The 21,378-nt window shown below is 45.0% G+C and overlaps 1 protein-coding gene across 3 annotated transcripts in view; it reads left to right on the forward strand.

Annotated features, from left to right (window-relative positions):
• Positions 1–21,378, forward strand: part of Cacna1e (calcium voltage-gated channel subunit alpha1 E) — a 306,022-nt gene that overhangs the window by 90,371 nt on the left and 194,273 nt on the right. The window lies entirely within an intron of this gene.

Here is a 21,378-nt window from a genome sequence, read left to right on the forward strand (position 1 = left end):
CCATCAGTTTGGAAAGCTTAAGTTATAGTGGTTTACAATCCCAGCGGCCCATTAGAGTCAGCTGGGAGCTTTAAATATTATACTGCCTGGGCTTCACTCCAGGCCAATTAAGTAGGAATGTCTAGGGGTAAAGGCCTGTCATTGACATTTTTTAAAGCTTCCTAGCTGATTTTAATATGCAGCCACTGTCAAGAACTACGGCATTACATGCCAGAGAAAGCATGGTGACTGAGAGCCTCATTAGAAAGTTTTCTGAAAATCCACATTTTTAGGCCCCTGCCCTGGAGATTCTGACTTTGTGTAGCTGTGTATCATTGGTAAGCTGTGCTTTTGATGGAGTCCTCAGTGATCCACATGGTCAGACACATTGGGAGGTCCTGAGTTGGTGTAGGAGACACATCTGTTCAGCTTCCTGGGAGGAATGCTGGGAACACCAGCAAGGAGACGGAAGCTAGACAAAGTAACCACACTGTCTCTTCTGCCTTTCAGAGTCTGGTTTTAATAAGTCACCCAAGGCATGGGGCAGAGCCCAAGTTCAATAGTGAGCTTGGGGGAGAGGTATTTTTTTTATGTTCATGGGATATAAGTGGGAAGAGGGGCAAAGCAATATGGGAAGGCGCTTATGAAGAAGGATGGTGTCCTCTGTCTGTGTCTTTGCTTTCAGCCGTTGTCAGACAAGTCAGACACATTTGGAGTGATGATCCAGCTCATGCGCACTCCCTTCACTTACCTTTATCACAAGGGTCCCCCATTTCCTTCTTCTCTTAATCTTCTTAATCTGATCCTACAGGTACAAAACTAATTAGGTGGCCAGAGTGTGACTTAAATAGAAAGCAGTCATTGGGAGATAAGGGACAGGAACAAAGATGGCACGAGGCCTGTACATGTACTTAGGAACTGAGTGACCATTGTAGTCAGATCCCTTGATGCTTAGGTTCCAATCCATGGATGCTACCAGCTAAGGATGTAAAATTTTCTACAACATGTTAGGTTATTTAGGTCTAGGATGGCAGCACCCAGACTGAACATCTATAGACAATTTTGTCTTTGTCATTATCTCCTGAACTTTACAGTACAGATATTTCCATATCATTTGCATTTGTATTAGACATTTTAAGTAACAGATAAATTATTTAAAGCCGTGGGAAGCTGAATACAGTTCTATGCAAATACTGTGCCATATATGGGACTTGAGAAACCTCACATTTGGTATCTATGGGAGGTCCGTACACCTATGTCCTACAGACACCAAGAAATGACTGAACTAATTTGGATCTATTCCCATACAGGATGAGCAAGATACAACTGAGAAATTTAGCAAGACAGAGTTTCAGGCTATTGTGCTAACGTTGCAGACGGTAGGATAGAGGTCTTCAGAACCAGCAGATAGATGTTTAGCAAGCTCTAAAGGGTGCTGTGACCCAGAAACCCCTAGATGGTACTCTGGTATCCTTATTAGCTGTGGGAGGCTGCAGGGCACAGGAGACAAGCATGGTGAAGATAGTCACTTCTCATTCGAGATGTGAAGACTGTCTTCAGGCAATGCCACTAAGATTAGCCAGGAACCTCAAGAAATTTTATAGCACTGGCCTTGTAGTGGCTGGTGTCACTTGTGGGGCTTTGAAAGAGATGAACTTCAATTAGATGTGTAGACTCACCTAAGTGATGTGATAAATGCATGGAAAGCCCCAAAGGAGAGGTGTTGCATTTGCGGATAGAGGTGTGATCTGCCATGCCTCTGGTCAAGGATCAGGTGGTACCGAGACGGGCAGGAGAGAAACAGATGAGCCTCTCATTGCTCTTGTGTTAATTCATTTGCTCATTCATTATTTATTTCTGCACTCATCGACCGAGAAGATACTCTGTATCCAAGCACTGTGCTAAAATACTAGAAAGATGGTGGTCGGGGTAGGGGAGGAGCATGGTTCCTGCTGTCATTATTCTCTCTTCCAATTCCCATCTCTCCAGCTATTGGTCAGTTGTAGCGACAGAGGCTACACAAAGCAACAGTGCTCTTGCTCTCCCCTGGTGTTTTGAGCCATGAAAGAATTGGGGAGGAAACGGGGTCAACTACAGATCCCCTGAAGCCTTTCATCACAGCGATTCCCAGGGCCGCAGACTCACACCCTCTCTGAAGTCCAATCTGTTAGTCGTGGAACTGAAGGCCTCCTGCTAGCCTTGTTGGTTGGCTCTAGGCATAGGGGAACCTGTGGGACAATGGGGTTGGTTCCTCCAAAATAATCTGGCTACACACAGGCAGAAAGAACTCTGTGTACTCTGAACAACATCACTTCCCCGAGCACTGGAGCTAGGAGCAGGGCATGGAGCCAGGCATCACTGGCAGAAGTGATAGTCAGACTGGGGTGGATAGCTGCATCTTGACTCAGGAGATGTTAGATGAAAACGGCACTCAGTCTTCAGTGAGTGGAACAAAGACAAAGTCTGGATTCTCTGGAAGGACCATCAAAACTGACCTCATTTGGGCAAGGACCTGGGGTGTGAAGCAAGGCCAAGGCAGAGCTGTGACGAGGAGATGTGCACCCCTTGCTGACTTAGGCCTCCTGTGCGCAAACAGCACTATTCATCTTCGACAGAAAAGGGGTTTGGGACAAGATAAGAGCAGAAATGGTGTAGACAAACACATCTGCCAGTCCTTTCTGCATGTTTGCTCTCCCCGACAGCCCTCTTGTCAGGAAAACATGGAGACAAGCACCTAGAAATGGCAAAAAAAGTTTCATGCTTGAGAATTGTTCTTTTTTTTAAAATCTTGGAAAGCCAGTAAAGTTATTTGGGCTTCTTCTTGCAGGCCTGTGAGTGAGGAGTTGCTTATAAGAGCATGGGTGACTCAAGGCAGCTGTGCCACTGAAGAATCTGTCCCAGCAGGGGTGACAGTTCATGGAAACTGTATACCTCAAACTCTCTGACCAACTTGTAGACAGTGTCCTTCCTCTTCCTATCAGTTGTTAATTATATGAGTGTATAACTTCAGAGAGAGAGCTTGTAGATCTTTTAAGTTTTATTTTGTGAGTGTTTAGATCCCCTTCCTCCCTCAAGAATTTTTTTTCATGTGATTTAAACTTCAACATTGTGATGACAAAATGTGTATGCACACACATGCAGTTTATGCACCATGGAACTATGAACAACTAATCAGCTTAATATCATAAACGCAAGAATGCGTATCTTGATATTTTACACGGGAATCACTACCTCCACTAAATACAGACATTAAGATATTGGTTTCCTTCTGTATTAGTCATGGTCCTCTGGAGGAACAGTGCAACACAAATAATAAAAACCTAGAGATAGATGTTAGGGTTCTAGTTGAAGATCCGAAAAGCAAAATAGTCAACCACTAGAGACCTTTACCTCTATCAAATCTTCAGCCTAGAAGGGTAAGATCCTGTCTCCATGAATCCTCAGACCGAACACTCCAGTGAGTTCCTGTCTCTTCCCCTTTATATTGCTCTCTCCACCTAGCCATATTGCTCCATCTCTACCTCCCAAGTGGTGGGATTAAAGGTGTGTGACTCCCAGACACTGGGATTAAAGGTGTGAGCCACCACCACCTGGATCTGTTTCTGGATCAATTTTGTGTAGCCCAGGGTAGCTTTGAACTCACAGAGATCCATCTGCCTCTGTCTCCTGAGTCCCGGGACAAAAGGTGTATACCATCACTCCCTGGCCTCTAGTGACTTAGCGTTGCACTTTGACTTCAGGCAAGCTTTACTTATTAAAATACAAATAAATATTCCTACAGAACAGAACCGATGGAAATGTAGGCGGAGGCTGCTAGTGTGGGACTATTTTATAGCCTCCATCTACATGGAATTAATGTCTATGAAGGGGTTTTATCAGAGTGGCATACAGGCTGTGTGGTCAGCTAGCTCAACAGTGACTGTCTACCAATGGAAAATCCAAGAATCCAGCAGTTGTCTAGTCCACAAGGCTGGCTGTCTCAACTGGTCTTCAGTAGACTCTGGAATCCCAAAGAAGTGGACTCTAAGGCCAGTGAAGGAATGGACTCACCACTAAGAGTAAGGGCAAGCAGAAAAAGAGCAAAGCTTCCTTTTTCTATATCCTCTATATACACTGCCACCAGAAGGTGTGGCCCAGATTAGAGGTGAATCTTCCTACATCAAAAGATCTGAATTAAAGATGGGTCTTCCTGCTTCAGATAATTTAATTAAGAAAAATCCCTCATAGGTGTATCCATCTTCTTGGTTTTAGTTAATTCCTTGTGTAGTCAAATTGACAACCAAAAATAACCATCATAACTTCCTGTCACTTCTCATTCTGGGATGGTTCAGATCTCCTAACTGATGCTTCCTCAGGCAGAACACTAAGACAAGGCAACCATTATCTACCAATTCTGCTGTCCCTTCTTTCCAATGATTGCAACAAGTATGCAAGACTAATTGGCCCTAGTTACATTCAGACTAGTAAGAGAGCCATTGCAAAATGTCTTCAAGCGTGAGGACATTTAACCATTTTATCTAAAATGTTATCCCAGCTTCCTCTCTATTGCTACGATAAACATCATGACCACATTTTGCATGGGATTTAGGATTAGGATTCATTTGGCTTATACTTCCAAGCAGGACTCAAAGGAGAAGCCATTTTCTGACTTGCCCACAGACTGCCCAGGGAATGGATGGTGCTGCCCACTGTGGGTTGGGCCCACATAGCAATTAATTATGAAGATAATCCCCACAGATATGCCTACAGGCCAATCTGATCTGGGCACTCCTTCAGTTGAAACTCCCATCTCAGATGACTCTGGGCTGTGTCACATTGACAATTAAAACCAACTAGGAAAGATGCAAAGGTTTTTGTTCCTTTTCTTCTACACAGACTCTTCATACATGCCTCTGGTGACCTTACATCACTGTCCTTGACTACTCTTAGCTTCATTTGTGTGTTCATTATCTTGCTATGCTGTAAGGGAATTAGTCAGGGGCGCATTGTCAGGGCTACATGGAGTATACCCAGGCTTAGTTTAGTCTCTACCAAAATTGCATGTCTCCTTGGTCAAAGTCCAACTGTGTATTCTTGGCTTCCCTTCCTCCTGTGATAACAGAATACAAAACAGTTTGGTTCTGCTGGATGCTTCTACCTGTTTGGACTACAGCTCCCAAAGGTCTCCTCAACTCACAAGCTCTCCCTGGCACTTACTAATTTAATTGATTTTATTTATCCTAAACCTTATAGGTGTTCCTTTTCTAGCACAGCGTGTTCTTTCCCTGATCAGTTCAGTTCACTCAGCAAATGTTTCTTTGGCTTGAGTCTTCACTTTTAATCCTCTTCGCTGAGGCTTGATGTGGCCAGGAGAATGGACTTTCTCCTGATTTGGACCTGAGCTGGCATTCTTGTTTTATGCTGTCTGCTGATTTTTGTCTGTTGTTCTCTTGCTTTAACACTAATATTCTGATTGCCAAGGTTCCCGGCCCCTAGCTGCAGTTGTCCAGGACTCTGTTATCAATGTTCAGGCTTTCTGTCTGTTTGTTTGTTTTTGCATGCCTGTAGCTGAATTTGCTTCTGTCCTCGCTTGCTGTTGATCCAGATGTGCATGTGGAACTGTGCTGTTTCTCCAGCTTTGTAGTTTGCCTGTCTCTGCACAGGATGTTCCGAGCAACTGTGGTGGGAGAAGTCTTTGATTTTTACTGGCTTTTTGACAAAAAGAGGCAACTTACAGTCTAGGTGCTTTTGAGAGCTGTCTTCACTCCCCAGAAATCCTTTGGCTTATGCCAGTGGCTCTCTTTTATCCTGCCTTCTAGCTGTACAGTTAGTTTTTGTTGAATTTGTTAACATCTGTTCTATTTGCCTCACTGAGATTTTGTTCAGGTGTATGATATACAAGCATGTTGGGGATAAAAAAAACCACCACCATCCTATTCCAGAGCTAATGAAAAGAATTTCCTCTCAGAGTAACCCTGCTTTGGTGATGTCTATAGAAGACACCACAGACTGAAGGATGGGGGACTAGGGACCATGTCTAATGTTTACTTCAGTTGTTCATCCTCTATCACCTCCTCCACATGCTTTGATGATAGGAGGACGTCTGTCAAAGCTCATTTGACAGATGAGTGGCAGGAGCAGTGATCCTCTCATGGAGCTAGGATAATGAGGTACCCCACCTGCTTTAGGAACTGACCCAGGATCAGGTTGCTAACATCTGGGAGCACTTGGAGACAGCATCACTCTTGCTCTAGAATCGACCATTTTTCCTCACATTCCCTGTCTGCCACGTGTACCTCTCTGTTCTTGTGACTGGCCCTGTCATATAGGTGATGCTTGAGTTCTGTTACCTCTGTATGTTTACCTGTGACTTCTCTGATTAACGGAAAGATTGATGAGCGGATCCTGGAAGCAGGTCTGCTCCCTCTTCTGTGAAGGCTGCAAGGTAGAGTGTACTTAGTGAGCAGCTACAGCTCCCTCCTCATTGTTCCCAAGGCCCTGGCAGAACACCTTAGTCCCAAGTTCTTCAAGGAGGGAAGGAGAGAGAGAGAGATTGCTTCTCAAAGTCACAATAAGGTTTTTTCTCTCCTCTGTTTTACTCTCATGGGTATTTACAGACTCATACATTAACTTGCTATGAACTTATTGAGTATTTATTATGTGTCAGGGCTATTGTAGATGCTGGGGTTAGAGCAGAGTCCCCACATTCGCCAACTTTCCATCTCAAGGAAATAAGTTTAGAATGAATAGCAAACAAATGGACTAAAGCAGATAGTGATAGAAGCTGTGGAAATAATTAACTGGAGAAAGGGAAAAGGTGTCTTCACTTTGAAATGAAGCTGTGGGTGGAACCATCCTGAGAAGATGGCATCTGAGCAAAGGCTTGAAGCTGGTAAGGGAATGAGCTAAGTGGCTTTCTTTCTTGGTTTTATTATGTCCCACATAGCTGAGTCAGAATTGCAAAGACCCTGAGATAGGTATTTGCCCATTACATTTGCACAGAGGCTGGCATGTTGGAGTGCAGGCAGTGATCTCTAAAGCCAGGGGAAGCAGGAGGGTACAGAGTAGGCAGCCCGATCCCATGGACCTGGTGACCATCTTAGCATCAGTGAGCTGGAAAGCAAAGTGGGGGGTGGTGTTGGAGGACAGAAGTAGCATGGCCTGTGTTGCAGTCTAAAGACCCAGAGCCTTTGCTAAGAACAGACACTAGAGGAGCAAGGCTGGAAGTAGGAAGACGAGTTAGGAGGTCAATGAACTGACGGAAGGCAGCAGGGTAGGGGCTGCCATCAGGGAGGCAACACTGTAGGAGGTGAAAGGTAGATGGTTCTGGGTGTGGGTTAAAGTTGCCATGGCATCCTCTGGTCGACTTGTAAGAGCGAGAGAAGGTAGAGGACTGGAGTTTTCAGTAGATAGTAGTTTGAATAAAGAGTAAGAGTTGAGTTTGGGCACACTGAATTTGCACGCTGGATTTGGGCACCCACTCATTTGGTGTGGTGGGAAGACTGTAAAGTTGGAGAAATGGATTCAGTGTGGGAGCTTCTGCAGGACATATCACTTGGGAGGTTCTCACGGTCTGGATGGTAGATGAAGTTGTGGGACCAGAAAGGAAGCAAGTAGAGAACAGGGGAGATCCTGTCACTGAGTCCCAAAGGTAAGGTGTTGGGGAGATAAAGAGTCACAACCAAAAGTGACTAAGAAGGAGCAGCAAGAAAAGTGTGATGTCCCAAGGCCCCATGGGAGAGGGCGCTTAAAGGAAGGAGAGGACGAGAAAGTCAGCTTTTGAAATGTATTCCCCTGTTATATCAACAGCACGTGAAGTGGATGCTGTCCTGTATTGCCTTGTGGCTAATCCCTTATAGATGTATATGTTACATCTGTAGGCTCTCTTTCATTCACATTCATATTTCCTCTTTCAAAAACACTGTGCTCATTCGAGTCAAATGCTTCCAGTGGATTCAAAAAGACGTGGGCTGAAAATGAAAAATCCTACGGCATGGACAGTTAAGGGAGCCTGGAGAGATCAAGGGAGAGGGGCTGGCAGATGAAGTGTTGGGAGATGGTACACATTCTCTTCCAGTTCCTTCTGTTTTCTCAGTAAAGTAGGAGCTGAGGTCATCAGCTGAGGGGCTGAGGAGGAAGATGTTGGTTTGAGGATAGGATGTAAATGAGCTTTCTCAAAGTGTGAGGAGTAAATGGGGTAGGAAAATGACCTGATTTCTGTGCAGCATCCAGGACCCCCTTGGCGTCAGTGGTGATGAAGTTCATGGGAGACTAGTGAGCAGCATGGAGTGCCTTCCGTAAAGACCATAGCCACTTAGTTGCAAACAGTGGTATCTGGAGATCTGGCTTTTTCCAAAGCAATTTTGCCACATGAGTTCACTCAGTGGGAGAGGGAGGGCTGGGCACGTGCTTATAGCTGGGCGGTGGAATCTGGGCTGGGTAAAAAGAAAAGAGGTAGGGGGGAAATTGTCAAGGGGAGAGTGTGGCCCTTTATGAAGTCTGGCTCAAATATGCCAGGCAAACTCAGTCTATGGAGTAAACTGGGAAAGCTGTTTTATTTCTTAGAAGTCGCAAGGGGGTATGGAACTGAGAGTTCTGATTTGTCACTGGGTGTCCTACCTGTCCTCACTAGAGTGAACATGAACACGCTTCTGGTATGCTGCCCATGTACAGAGAAGCCATGATTGCAGGCACCCTGCACACCATCTAAGCCAGCAGTTCTCAACCTGTGGGTTGTGACCCCTTTGTGGTCGAACAACATTGTCCTAGGGGTTGCCAAAGACCATTGGAAAACGTAGATATTATGAGTCATAATAACAGCAAAATTAAGGTTATGGAGTAGCAATGAAAATGATTTTATGGTTAGGGGTCACCATAACATGAGGAACTGTATTAAAGGGTCACAGCATTAGGAAGGTTAAGAACCACCGCTAAGCCCCTCAATCCCAGTGAGCCTGGGCCTGCTTCTGCTAAATTCCAAAGGTTTTTTTTGAGACCATTTAGGGACTGAAAGCGCTCAGGCCTGTCACCTGCCTCACTAGCATCTTATACCTGGATATAATTCCCCCCCTCATTGACTTTTTAATTAATTAGCTTCTTTGTTTCTGAGTGCACGGGGGCTGGTGCATGTGCACACATGTATACTGAGTCAGATGCTGACATTGGGTGTCTTCTCCAGTTCTCTGTCTTCATTTTGAGACAGGTTCTCTCTCTGTACACAAAGCTCACCCATTTGTTTAGAGCGGCTGGCCAGCAAGGCAGGGATCCTTCCTGTCTCCGCCTGCCCAGTGCTGACTTTACAGGCACACCATGCCACACTCGGTTTTCATGTGGGTGCTGAGTATTAAACCCTAGTTCTCACAGCAAGCATATTACAGACTGAGCCATCTTTCCAGCCCCCAGTTTTAGGTTTTTAATTAGCACACAAAGTAACAGGTTTCTTTATGGCATTTGCACACATACTTCGCTTTGGTTAATACCTCCCCTCCTCCCCGCTGCTCTCCTCTTCTCCTCCTCCCTCCTCTCTAGCTGTCTTTCTCTACCGTATCTCCACCTGTCCCCTATCATATGACCCGGATGTACCACTCCTGGACATATGCCCAAAGGATTCACAGAGCTGTTTGCATGTTCATATCGACTCCTGTTCCGTTCACAAAAGCAAAGAGATGGAAACAGCCTAGATGTCCATCGGCGAACGGATAGGTAATGAAACTGTAGTATCTACACAATGGAATTTTATCCATCTGTACGGGAAAATGAAATCACGAAACACAGAGGACGATAGGTAGAACTTGGGAATGTTCCTTTAAGTGAGATTACTCGGACTTAGAAGGATAAATCCATTATGTTCGTTCTCGTATGTAGATCCTGTCTTCTAATTTTTATATATGTATGTTTATGTGTAACAGGAGATGCTAAGAAGGTAGAAAGGGGCCTATAGGGGGGAAACAACAAGGCTTTAAGGAAGGGAGGGAAGGTTAGGGAACTAATAAACACATGTAGGATTCAGAAGTGAAAAGAGGGCTGTGCGGGGTGGAAGGAAGCGTTTCAAAAACACGAAGTGCTGTGGCAGCCTGTTCCCTTGGCTAATCACGTGTCCTCTCTGGAAGTCCTGCCATGCACCCTGCTGGAATCATTGGCTTGTAGCATTTCATTCGCAGGCTCCTTGTATGGGAAGAGACAGGTTTTCTTTCTTGCTTATGCTTGTCTTGTTCCCATTCGTCGCTGTCTCCGCCTTGAAACCGTTCGGACTCTCTGTAGATCCATCTTGATTTCTTAATAATTTGTCAAACCAGGGATGCCATCGTTTTTTGGGATGCGTTCCAAGGGCGCTGTTTGCCTCCTGATCTGGTGCCTGAATTTCACACCATGCACCAGGCTGGTCTCCCAGTCTTTTGTCTGCACAGGGCCATTAGGCTGGCTCAGGGCTCCGTTGCCTGCTTTTAGCCCGCTCTAATACACAGTTTAATAGCGGATCCATGCCTCGGGTGCCTGATGTGTCACATAGCCATAGGCTATGATCTCCCTGTTTGGAGACAATGCTGAGCTTTAGGTGATCTGTCCCCAGGCCTCAGGGACAGAAATTAACTGGAGGTGGCGAGTGGTGACTCACCAGTCATTTCAGGTACTTCTCACTGAATCACCCTGGAGCCAAATGCTTCCAGAATCCCAGCCAGGCAGCGATGGCATAGCAACAGTTCTTGACCCATTGGGAAAGCCAAGAGGCCTCTAATTTTTCCTCAATCATTCATTTGAAATAATTATTGTGCAATGCTTTTCAGGACCCCCCCCCCCATGCCAGCTGTGGCCCATCTTAAAATCACGCAAGACCAGCCTCTATAATTTCAGATTCTTGGGTCTTGCCCTGGCCCAGTATTACATAGTCCCAGAGGTAGAATGAAGGAGTCCATTTTAACAAGCTCCCTCAGGATTCTGAGGCCATGCCCTAAAGTCTGAGAACCACTGTTCTACGTGACTGTAATTGCCAGGCACTGGGAAAGAAGACAGCCCGGAGAGTGTGAGGGTGTTGAAGGGAAAACACTCTCTGCCTCCAGCCTGCACTTCCCACCAGGTGGGTTTTCATGGCTTCATGTGTTGTCCACCATTGGCTATTATACAGCAATTGGCACAGAATGGCCACCCAGAAGGGGTGTCGAGTCATCAGAATGGGGATGCACAGATCCTCGTAACCATAAGGCAAAGGGAATATCACAAATGGCTGGGAGAGAGACACTCAGAGCTCTCTCGGAGGACCAGGGAGAATGGCTAACATAAAGGGAGCTTCCAGAAAACCTGTGTAGACCTGTCCCGTTTAATGTGAGGGCCAGGGAACAAGGGGATCTGGCGAGAGTTGCATGCAGGCTACAGGACAAAGGTGACAGGGCTCTCCACACTTCCTCGGCGGGGGGCATTGCTTGTTTAATATCCACTAGGATGCGATCTTATATCATTTTAAAAGGCTAACTTGGAAGCTGATTTTACAAAGTTGTGGCCGTGGGGTGGGGGTGGGGGAGCTTGAAGGATAACCATCTCTCAGCTGTACGAGCCTCCTTATATAATCCATGTTACAATTAGGCATTGGCTTTGTTCTCAGTTCCAGACAGTGCGCCCCTTTTGTCCCCTTCCCTCAGGAGGTTGATTTCACATCAGCCTCTTCCAAAGACGAGATGGGGATGGGCGGGAGCTTCTTCGTTCTCAGCTACTCCAGATCCCACTTGACTTTGGTGAGCCTTGTTGAAGAGTTCCTGAGAACTTCTTAAGCATCGTCTGTCCCCAAAAGCAAACAGGCTGTTCTGCACACATACAGAGGCAGAGGACAGAATTAACTGCATGGAAAGGATTTTATGAAAAAGACCAATGAGAGCGGTTTGGCTGATATCTGTATAGAATATGTCTGATGTCCTGGGAACTCACCGTAGTCAAGAGAAAGAAAGGAAGCCAAAATTATAAACCTGGCCACAGAGGACCTAGGAGGCCTTCTGTCTTTCCTCACCTTCAGCCATTTCTGCGTTCTGTCTACTTTGAAAGGAAAGACCGAGGCAGAAACCTTTCATATTTTCACTGAGTAGTCTTCCTCAGCAAGAACAGACGAGCAAGAACAGCAGCCTCTGGGGGTGGAGAGATGTTTCTATCCCCTATAACCCTTTCCTCCCCTGGTTGTTTCTCTCTCTCTCTCTCTCTCTCTCTCTCTCTCTCTCTCTCTCTCCTCCGTTCTTCTCGAAGATACTGGTCCTTGCCCTAGACCAGGGACTTCCCCACTGAGATCCATGGATGATCTTTGGTAGCCCCTATAAAATTACTTTTAAATTATTTTAGTATATATTAATTGTACAAAGTAGTGAGTTCCTACACATTTACAATATACTTAGGTTTTGTTTTAGTTTTGGGATTTTTCTTCTTGAGGATTCATTCAAGTATACAATAAAATATGAATATATATATATATATATATATATATATATATATATATATATATTCCAATTTACCCTCTTCAACCCCTCCTCGTGTCCCCTTTAGGGCAGGGGAATCCCACCAGTAGCTACATTCTCAAATAAGAATGATGCTCTCACCTAGAAAGTATCAGTTGCCAATAAGGGGTGGGGCTTGGAGATCATCTCCTCCATCTGTGCTGGAATTTTGCCTGGCTTTGTTCTTGTGAAGGTCTTGTACAGGAAACCACAGCTGCTGTGAGTCTGTAAGGGTGACAGCCATGGCAGGTCCAGGGGACATCATTTCATGGTTCTTCTCCCGTCCTCTGACTCTTCCATTCTTTCTGTCTTCTTGTCCAAGACGGTCCCTGAGCTTTGGTGAAGGGAAGTATGCATAGGCTCAATATTGGCGTCTTATTTAGGCCGAGCGTTCAGTCCCTTAGTCTCGGCATTTTGACCAGTTGTGAGTCCCTCTACTGTCTTTTAACTATCACATATCCTTGACTCAAGATCCATTGATTATAAGATCTATCAAAAATCCTGTAATAACATTTTAGGGGAAGAGAAACAGCCATTCCATTCTAGGTATTCTCTGAATTCTAAAAATTTTAAGTATGAAGAACAACCCTGTAGAGTTGAGGAAATAGAAAAAAATTAAGAAAAAAAACTAATTTAAAAAGCTGCGTGTGATCCGTGTGCTTGAGACCACAATTCACACTCGGAGGCTACCTGCGGTGAGCTGGCTTAATTTGTTTTTGGTGCAGACTATGGAGCCAAGCTCCCTCTGCCATCATCTCTGCACTCAGTTGAACTTTGTGTAAATGCGCTATTGATCTAGAGAGCTTTCATTCTGTCTTAGTTTGTCGTCCTAAAGATAATAAAACCTGAACTCGTGTGCCTACTTGAAGTGGTGTGAGCGAGCCCACCCTTACTTTATTTCACGATTCAAGATCTTTTTCAATATGTGAAGCAAAATCAAACAGAGAAGTTAACTGGATGCCAAGGCTGGTCCTAGACTGCCACAGTCATCTGTCACTTAGGCTTCTAGTTGTCATCTTCCCAGAGACAACCGCAGTTTTTAAATGATATTAAAGAAATAGTCTACACTGCGAATCTGTTTTTATGTAATGTATATAAGGCATTTAGCCCCAAGATGTCTCCCTTTGTGAGTTTTATGTATTGAGATTATGATGATGATCTTGTTTTAAAAAGATGCTCTCTGATCCTAAAGGTGGAATAACAGACGAGTTGGGGGTCCTGGTCCCATCTTCACTCCCTTTGTGACTCAGGAGATTTTAAATGTTGCGCTTTTGTTTTCTTATCTGTAAAGTGAGAATTATTATGATACTCCCCTCAGACTCGCGTGGTGATTAAGTGAGATACTACAAATGTTGCTTTTTGCACATCTTGAATCATAATGGTGCCATAGTGTCTGATATTATTAAATATTTTTTAAACACCATGTAGAGAAGACAAGCAAAACATCTTCTTGCACAGCCTTCTTTACACATTTCCTGGTCCTCACAGGCTGTTCCCATCTCTGAGTCTGGCTACTTTGTACCTTTCATTAGCTTCACTGCCAGCCCTGAATCCCTGTTCTTGGCATTACTGAGCTGCAGTTTTCCCTTGCAAAACTCCAGGATACTTCCCCCACAGGGTGTTTCAGGGCTGTGGCTAGGGAGGTCAGAGAGAAATCCTTCCTCCAAGCTCTTCTCTGAGACCTAAATGTCAGCGGCCTGCAGCTGTCACTTGCCCAGATTGCCCCATTTACTAGTCATCTGTTAGGTGTTTGTGTCCTCTTTCCTGTCTAAATGTTCTACCTTCCAGCATTAGCACCTTACCCTCGGCATCCACTGGTGGGTCTTCTTCAGACTGGCTCTGCAGACTTACCAAAGATATGCCAGCTGCTGGGCATGCAGCACGGCTCTGTCTTCAGACAGGTCAGCCCCGTCAGGATGGGGATGCTGGTTTCCGACAGTGGAAATCATCCTCTCCACCGCCATCACCACCACCACCACCACCACCACCACCACCACCACCACCACCACCACCAGGGTCTCACCTTTATATCAGCTCAGCTCCCCCCTGTGGCTGACAGAGGGAAAAATATTCAGAGAAAAGTAAGGGAAAGGTAATTTGTTTCAGTGTTTACTGAGGGTTTGTGTATAATTAGCAGTTCATTTCTGTGACACAGTTGGCCTCCTTGGCTTGGAACCTGGCTTTGAAATACTCTTAAAGGGACCCATAACTGGGAAGGAAGAAAAAGCATGCCCTAGTCCTGGTGATGACATGTGATCAAAAGCAACCCCTCAGTTGAAGATTCTCTTCCCTCCTCTCCCCTTCCCTCCCTTTTTCTCCTTCCTTTCCCCTCCTTTCCCCACCCCTCCCTTCTCCTTTCTTTCCCTTCTCCCCTTCTCCTCCCCTTCTCCTCCCCCATCCTACCCCTCCTCCTTTCCCTTCCTCTTCCTTTTTCCTCCTCTTTTTCTTGACTTGGACATTTTACCTGTTCCCTTTTCACATCTGCTCATATCTGCTTGGGACGCTGGGCAGGATGGCTCCTGCCTGCCCTCCTGTCAAGAGCCCCGTAATCACCAGTCAAATACTTAGCCTCTCCTTCCAAGTATCAAATAGATGAACAAACAAATGTACATCTGTCTTTTCATCATCATATATGGGTAATGTGCCTGCTGCTCCTACCCTAAAGGAATTTTGTCGTAATCATAGAAGATACACCATATGAATGTACTTATGAACGTGTGCTCTTTTCTTACTATGTGGATACTCTTTGTACGACTTTGCTCATGTGAGTTAGGCACTTGCTGACTCCATTTTGCAGAGTGAGCAGATTCTTTTTTCCTTTCCTTTTCCTTGTTCAAGGAAGGCGATTGGTTGCATCAGGGGCAGGTACAACAAATTCTCATCCTATTTTCTATTCCTCCACGTGTTTGCTGAGTCTCTGGTTCATGTCTAGAGTGCTTTCGTGCCCTGTGTCCCTGCTTATAAACATGGTTGTTCATCACATCCACACCCAGGAAAACCCACCTCTGGTGTAACAGTGGATCTGGAATGCCTTCTAGTGTCCTAACTAGTTCTTGCCAACTTGCATCTGATCTGGGAATCAGGGAATGCTGACTATGCAGCGGAGTCCAGATTCCGATGCTTCAGGACTCTTGTCCACAGATGCCAAAGCAGCCTTGGATTCCTGTGTAGAAGTGTCCTTGAGGAGCCGTGCTGATCCTGTGGCGATATCTTGATGAGCCTGACGTATTGAGAAAAGAATGGCCACATAGCTTATTACAAAATTACATTTGTTTAACTTGAAACCGAATTAAAGAATTTTTTGGCATTGGAATCTTGATATGATAAAAAGACTAACTTGTGACCAGCCTACTTTCTTCTGTTTTTGTTTTTATGGCAATCCTCTGATCTTTAAACACTAAAAATAAATGTTTTGCTAACATAAATTTTATTCCTCCAGTAGATCAATATAATCTATTAATGTAATTATATTGATAGAGATAATTCATTTGTAGATGAATATAGCTATTAGCAGCTTGACACCCATGTTTTCTTTTCTGCTTTAATGACACTGAGGGTTGTGTATGTATATGTGTATGTGTGTGTGTGCCTGTCTGTGTGTGTGCATGTGTGCGTGTGTGTTATTTAGTGACTTGTCACTAAATAAGTATCTTGGGGAACTGATTGGGCTGAGCTAGTGAATTCATTAAGGAGTATGGCAGTCGTAGGCACCGAGTTACACTGAGAACACCTGCATTCCATCCCAGGTTTTGCTTCTTTACCATTTCTGCCCCTTTGATGACTTTGGATAAATCATTTGCCCTTGCTTTACTGTGAATTCGAACACAAACTCAGTACTTAGCTCCCACTGTGGCTGTGAAAACCAGGCAGGAGTGGGGGAAGAGTGCTTTGCCAGCCAGGAATGCTTTATGGATGTACGCTTTTGTGAAAATACCCTAAGGTTATGTGCATGCCTGTTAGTCTCTACTGTTGAGATTTACTGTGAGGATGTTCCACCTATCATCTTCAACATGTCTGGACAGACATGGTCAATGGGATCTCTTGGAAATAAAGGTAAAATGTAGATCCAAAGTATTATTAGATCCTTCTCTTTCTTTTTGTGCACAAAACCTCATAATATCACAGCCTTTTCTGATCACTTCCTTGATAATGTAAAACAAAGGCCCCTGACAGAATAGATTATATAAACAGATTTCTAGGTGGTGCAGAGACTAAAGGGAGCATGGGAGCTTGAATTCTTTCCCACAAGACTCCATCGTAACTGAATGATTATGGGATGTACTCACCTTTCTTTGAGGGTGCCCCTCTCAGATGCCATCAGCTACCTCATCAAACCAGAGCTATCAGCTCCCCTAACCATATGAAAGCAACAACAGAGTCAAAAGGGCAGCAGACATGTGCCACCCAGAGCCACACCCTGTATGCACATGTCTCCCAAACAAGAGCCATGCTGAAGGAGTCAGCTAAGTTGCTGTCTGTCAGCGGCTTCCCTTCCTCTTTCTCTGTTTCTACTCAGGCCTCTGTCACCCACTTTCCTCTCTAGTGGCTAGTTGTCCTTAGCAGATGACGTTGTGGTGATAGGCATAATAGCCCTCAAGGAATGTGCTCCAGGACCGAATTATGAAGGAACAATAGCAAGACAGCAGTGATTAGGTCACTGTGACAGCTCTCCTCAAAGAGAAGTTTCTGTGGCTTCCAGCACCTCAAATCCCATTGCCTAGATTTCAGGAGTCTTGCCCCATACCCCTTTCTATGCTACAGAACTCTCTGTGAGCATCCCCACCCCAGCCCATCCTGCCATGCCCAGGAAAGGTTGCCACAGAGCATAATTGCTGGTGTTTCATCTACGTATGCCTGTGTGCGGCAGAGCAAGAGGGGGATGCCGGCCTGTCTTTTGTACTCGAGCTATTTATTGCATTTGTCTTACGACTTCCGTTTAGAACTAACGGAGCTGCAAACTAGGTTATTGAAGCTGGATCTTGGGTGCTGTTAGCAAGTAGAGAAGTGGGCGGAAAGGAGAGAGAAAATGGGAGGCTGAGCTGAGGAGATCCATGTGGTGTGGTGCATTGTCCCATAGTAGTGCAGGTCACAGGGGTGCTGCAGCTTGTAGACGTGAGCCTCTTCACACGAGGGTGAAGATTTTGTCTCAGGCACCGAGGAAGAAGTCTCCTGTGGATATGTCTGCAATGTGTAAAACTGAAATTCATGATCGTCTCTCTCATCTCTCTCTTTCTCTTTCTCCCCCCTTACATGCACACATGCATGCACACACGCACACATGCACGCACACACACACACACACACACACACACACACACACACACACACACAGAGAGAGAGAGAGAGAGAGAGAGAGAGAGAGAGAGAGAGAGAGAGAGAGAAGCTGACCCTGTCCCACAGATTGCACAGAGCCTGCAGTGAGTTGTTCTTTCTAGAAATGGGGCTCCTTATTTCATTTCTGCCTGTCACTGTCTCATGTGCCACTATCCTCCCTGACCCTGTGTGCCTGGCAAAGGGCAGGGCAGGTAGTGGAGCATGTGACAGTGACAGGCAGGATATTAAGACACCTAATGATGTCTTTAGGTCATCTCATCATCACCTGTCCAAATGAAGTTTCAAGAGTGTCCTCCTGAAAGAGCAACTCCCCATCTCCTGTACATAGCTCTCTGTGTGTTTGTGCATGTGTGCATGTGTGTGTACACGTGGGCCTGTCTATGCATGCCTGGGTAGCCCGTTGTCTTTTGAAAGACTCTTAGTTGATCCAAATCAGTCATCAATTCTCTTCTGCTCAGATTTGATAAAGGGTCTTTCTTGAGTACCAAAAGTACTATCTATAATTCACAACACAGAGCACGATGAAGTAGGATGGGAGAGAATAGTAACCGAGGAAGCAAAAGTTCTCAGCTCTGTTACAAGCTGGAAGAATGAGTCAGCGACGTATATGTCCCAAGGTCAAGTTGTACTTTGGGTAGGGGCCTGAGTATTGAAGAACAAAGAAGGAAAAAGATGTAGGATGAGTGGCAAGAAAGAATGTAGAACTCCTGTAGCTGCTTTTACTCCGGCAAAGAAGAAACATCCTGGGGTTGTAATCATCTGTCCATTCTGTTCCTTAATTAAACTCCTGTTGTATTTGGAAGTTTTCATAATCTCTACAGCCATGGCAATTGATCTCTTTTATGAGACCCACCCACTACTTACAGTCTCTTTAAGACTTGGCCTCTCTGTGTGTTACAGTAGGGGTCTCTACCCACCCACTATTTATAGTCTCTTTAAGATTTGGCCCCTCTGTGTGTTACAGTGGGGGGCTCTATGGTAGTCAGCAGAACCCTCTGTGTGTTACAGTTGGGGGTATATACAGTAGTCAGCAGAACCTTCTGTGTTACAGTGGGGATCTCTACAGTAGTCCACAGAAGTTTTTTACAGGAGACAAGGGAGTGCATTGCTTTTTTTCCATGGTTTCAGTTGTGAAGTGCCTGTCTGCTATCAGTGTGTGAATGCTCTCTCCCTATCCATACATCTGTAGGCCTTTCTCTTTATCTTCCACCTCCTCTCTCAGAACAAAACATTTGGCTGAGATCTCTATAAACAATAGACAATACCAAAAACTGAGAGATATAAAGGCAGAAAGCAGAGATAAGCATGCTGCCTAACATTTATCTCATGCCTATTATGTGTTGAGCATTTTCCATGAGTGACTTTAATTCTTCTAGTAATCTTGGTGGTTACTCTGATCATTCTTCATTTTACAGATGAGGCAATCCAGGTCTGCTCAAGGTTAGATAGCTAGCTACTCAGCTGGAGAGTCTTGCTCTGTTGAACTAGAAAGCCCTGGCTCTATTTCTCCCTGCTTCCATGAGTTAGAACAGAATAGGAAAGGAAGTAGGTGATTTGAGAAGCTCAGATTAATAAATGCACCACAAACCAGAGTGCTGCCTCTCATCAACCTGTTAGCTATGCAAAGGCGGAAGAGATGTTGCTCCTGGGCTAGGGGAGAGAAGCATGGCCTATATTCCATGTCTGTCTTGGTATTCTGTTGAGGGCCTTTTGAGCATACGGTCAAAGCACTGCAGGGCGTAAAGAGCCATGAGATATCCTTCTGAAGTGGTCAGGAGAGGCTTCATGGAGAAACCTCAAAGAGGTACAAAGGTCTTGTTTAGGCAGCAGTACCATTGAAGTATCATGGGTGAAGCATCCCTGTTATTTCTAAGATACGCAATCTCATAACAGATTTTTGGTCCTCTGGATCTTATAGTCTAACCTCTTCCTCCTCTACAATGTTCCCTGAGTCTTAGGTGTAGGAGTTATATTATAGATGTATCCATTGTGGCTGGGCTCCCCATCGTCTGTTTTCTGCATTTTGACCAGTCTTAGTTTTCTGTAATGGTCTCTGCCTGTTGAAAAGCAAAGCCACTCTGGTAACAGTTTGGAGCTATGCATATCTATGGGTAAAAGAGTATGTGTTTTGAATGCAGTTGGAAATTATACTTACTAAAGTAGTGATAATAAATTCTCCTCTAAAACTCATGACCTCACTGGCTCTGGGTAGCTGGCTAGGTTTCCAGTTCCAGGCATGTTTTCTTACTTGTTGAGAAGGTCTTAAGTCAATTAGACATCTGTTGCTTACCATGCCAAAGACTAGCCTCGATGGTATTTGTGTGTTTCAGGGTAGGAGAATGAGGATTAGAATTAGTAAGCAAAAGGAACAGAGATATGTGAGAAATAAGAGACAAACACAGAACAGCATCAGGAGGGACATTCAGTGGATCCTGAATCCTGAATCCATCCTTATTTCCCCCATGCTTGTATACTTCACTCCAAAAAGGATGAGGGAAGCAACAGACTTCATTAACATGATATGAGGAATAGACTTGAAGTCTTTGTCCTTTGGTCCAGGTAGAGGGGATCCACCTCTATACCCAAAATGCTAACTAAGCATACCCTAGGTCTGATGTGGAAGGGTCTTCTGTTTGAGTTGATTTCATTGGTTAATAAAGAAACTGCCTGGCCCATTTGACTGGCCGGCCCTTAGGTGGGTAGAGTAGGCAGAACAGAATGCTGGGAAGGGAAGTTAATAAATCGCCATGCCTCTGCTCTCTGGGTCAGATGCAATGAAGCTCCGGCCCAAGATGGATGTACGCTAGAATCTTCCCGGTACGTGGTGCTACACAGATTATTAGATATGGGTTAATCAAAATGTGAGAGTTAGCCAGTAAGAGGCTGAAGCTGACGGGTCAGGCAGTGCTTAAATGAATACAGTTTATGTGTTGTTATTTTGGGGCATAAGCTATCCAGGCAGCCGGGAGCAGGGCGGCGGGAACGCGGCCCACAACTCCTCACTACATAGGTCAGAATCTCTTGTCTGTAACCACGTGGGTTGTCAACAGCTTAGAAAGAGCAAAAGTAAGCTCAAACTCTCTGCCCTCCAGTCAAGGTAGAACAGGCTCCCATCTGTGGGTTTTCACATTACTGCCAACATATGAATGTCAGCATTGCCCCGTTAGGGATATCTTGTCATGCTGGTCATTGTCATGGCTCATAGTCTTCATAGCTGGGTAGAATTATTCATTGTTTCTCCCCCTTGGTAGCTTGCATAGCGACTTCTGTTTCTATAAAAGCTAATCCTCAGAGAGGAGACTTTCAGTTCAGCTTGGGTCCTCTGAATCCTTTGTCAGAAGTGCATGGTGTCTTCAGTATTAGGGACCTACCTTCAGCCTCTGGGAGGCAACAAAAACCAGACATGTTTAATGTTGCAGGGGAAAATTCATAGGACCTCACTCCTAGACAAAGAACTAAGGAATGCTGACAGTGGGAGAAAGTCTCCCCACATTGAGTAACTCCCTAATTGGCTATCCAGTACCAAATGATTAGCCCTGGAATCACATACATGCAACACTAAGTGGATTCATCAGCTTGTGGCTATATAAATATTCATGGAGAAAGCCCAGGAAAGGGG

This window comes from Arvicola amphibius, chromosome 12 (assembly GCF_903992535.2).
Source record: "Arvicola amphibius chromosome 12, mArvAmp1.2, whole genome shotgun sequence".
NCBI classification, from domain to species: Eukaryota; Metazoa; Chordata; class Mammalia; order Rodentia; family Cricetidae; genus Arvicola; species Arvicola amphibius.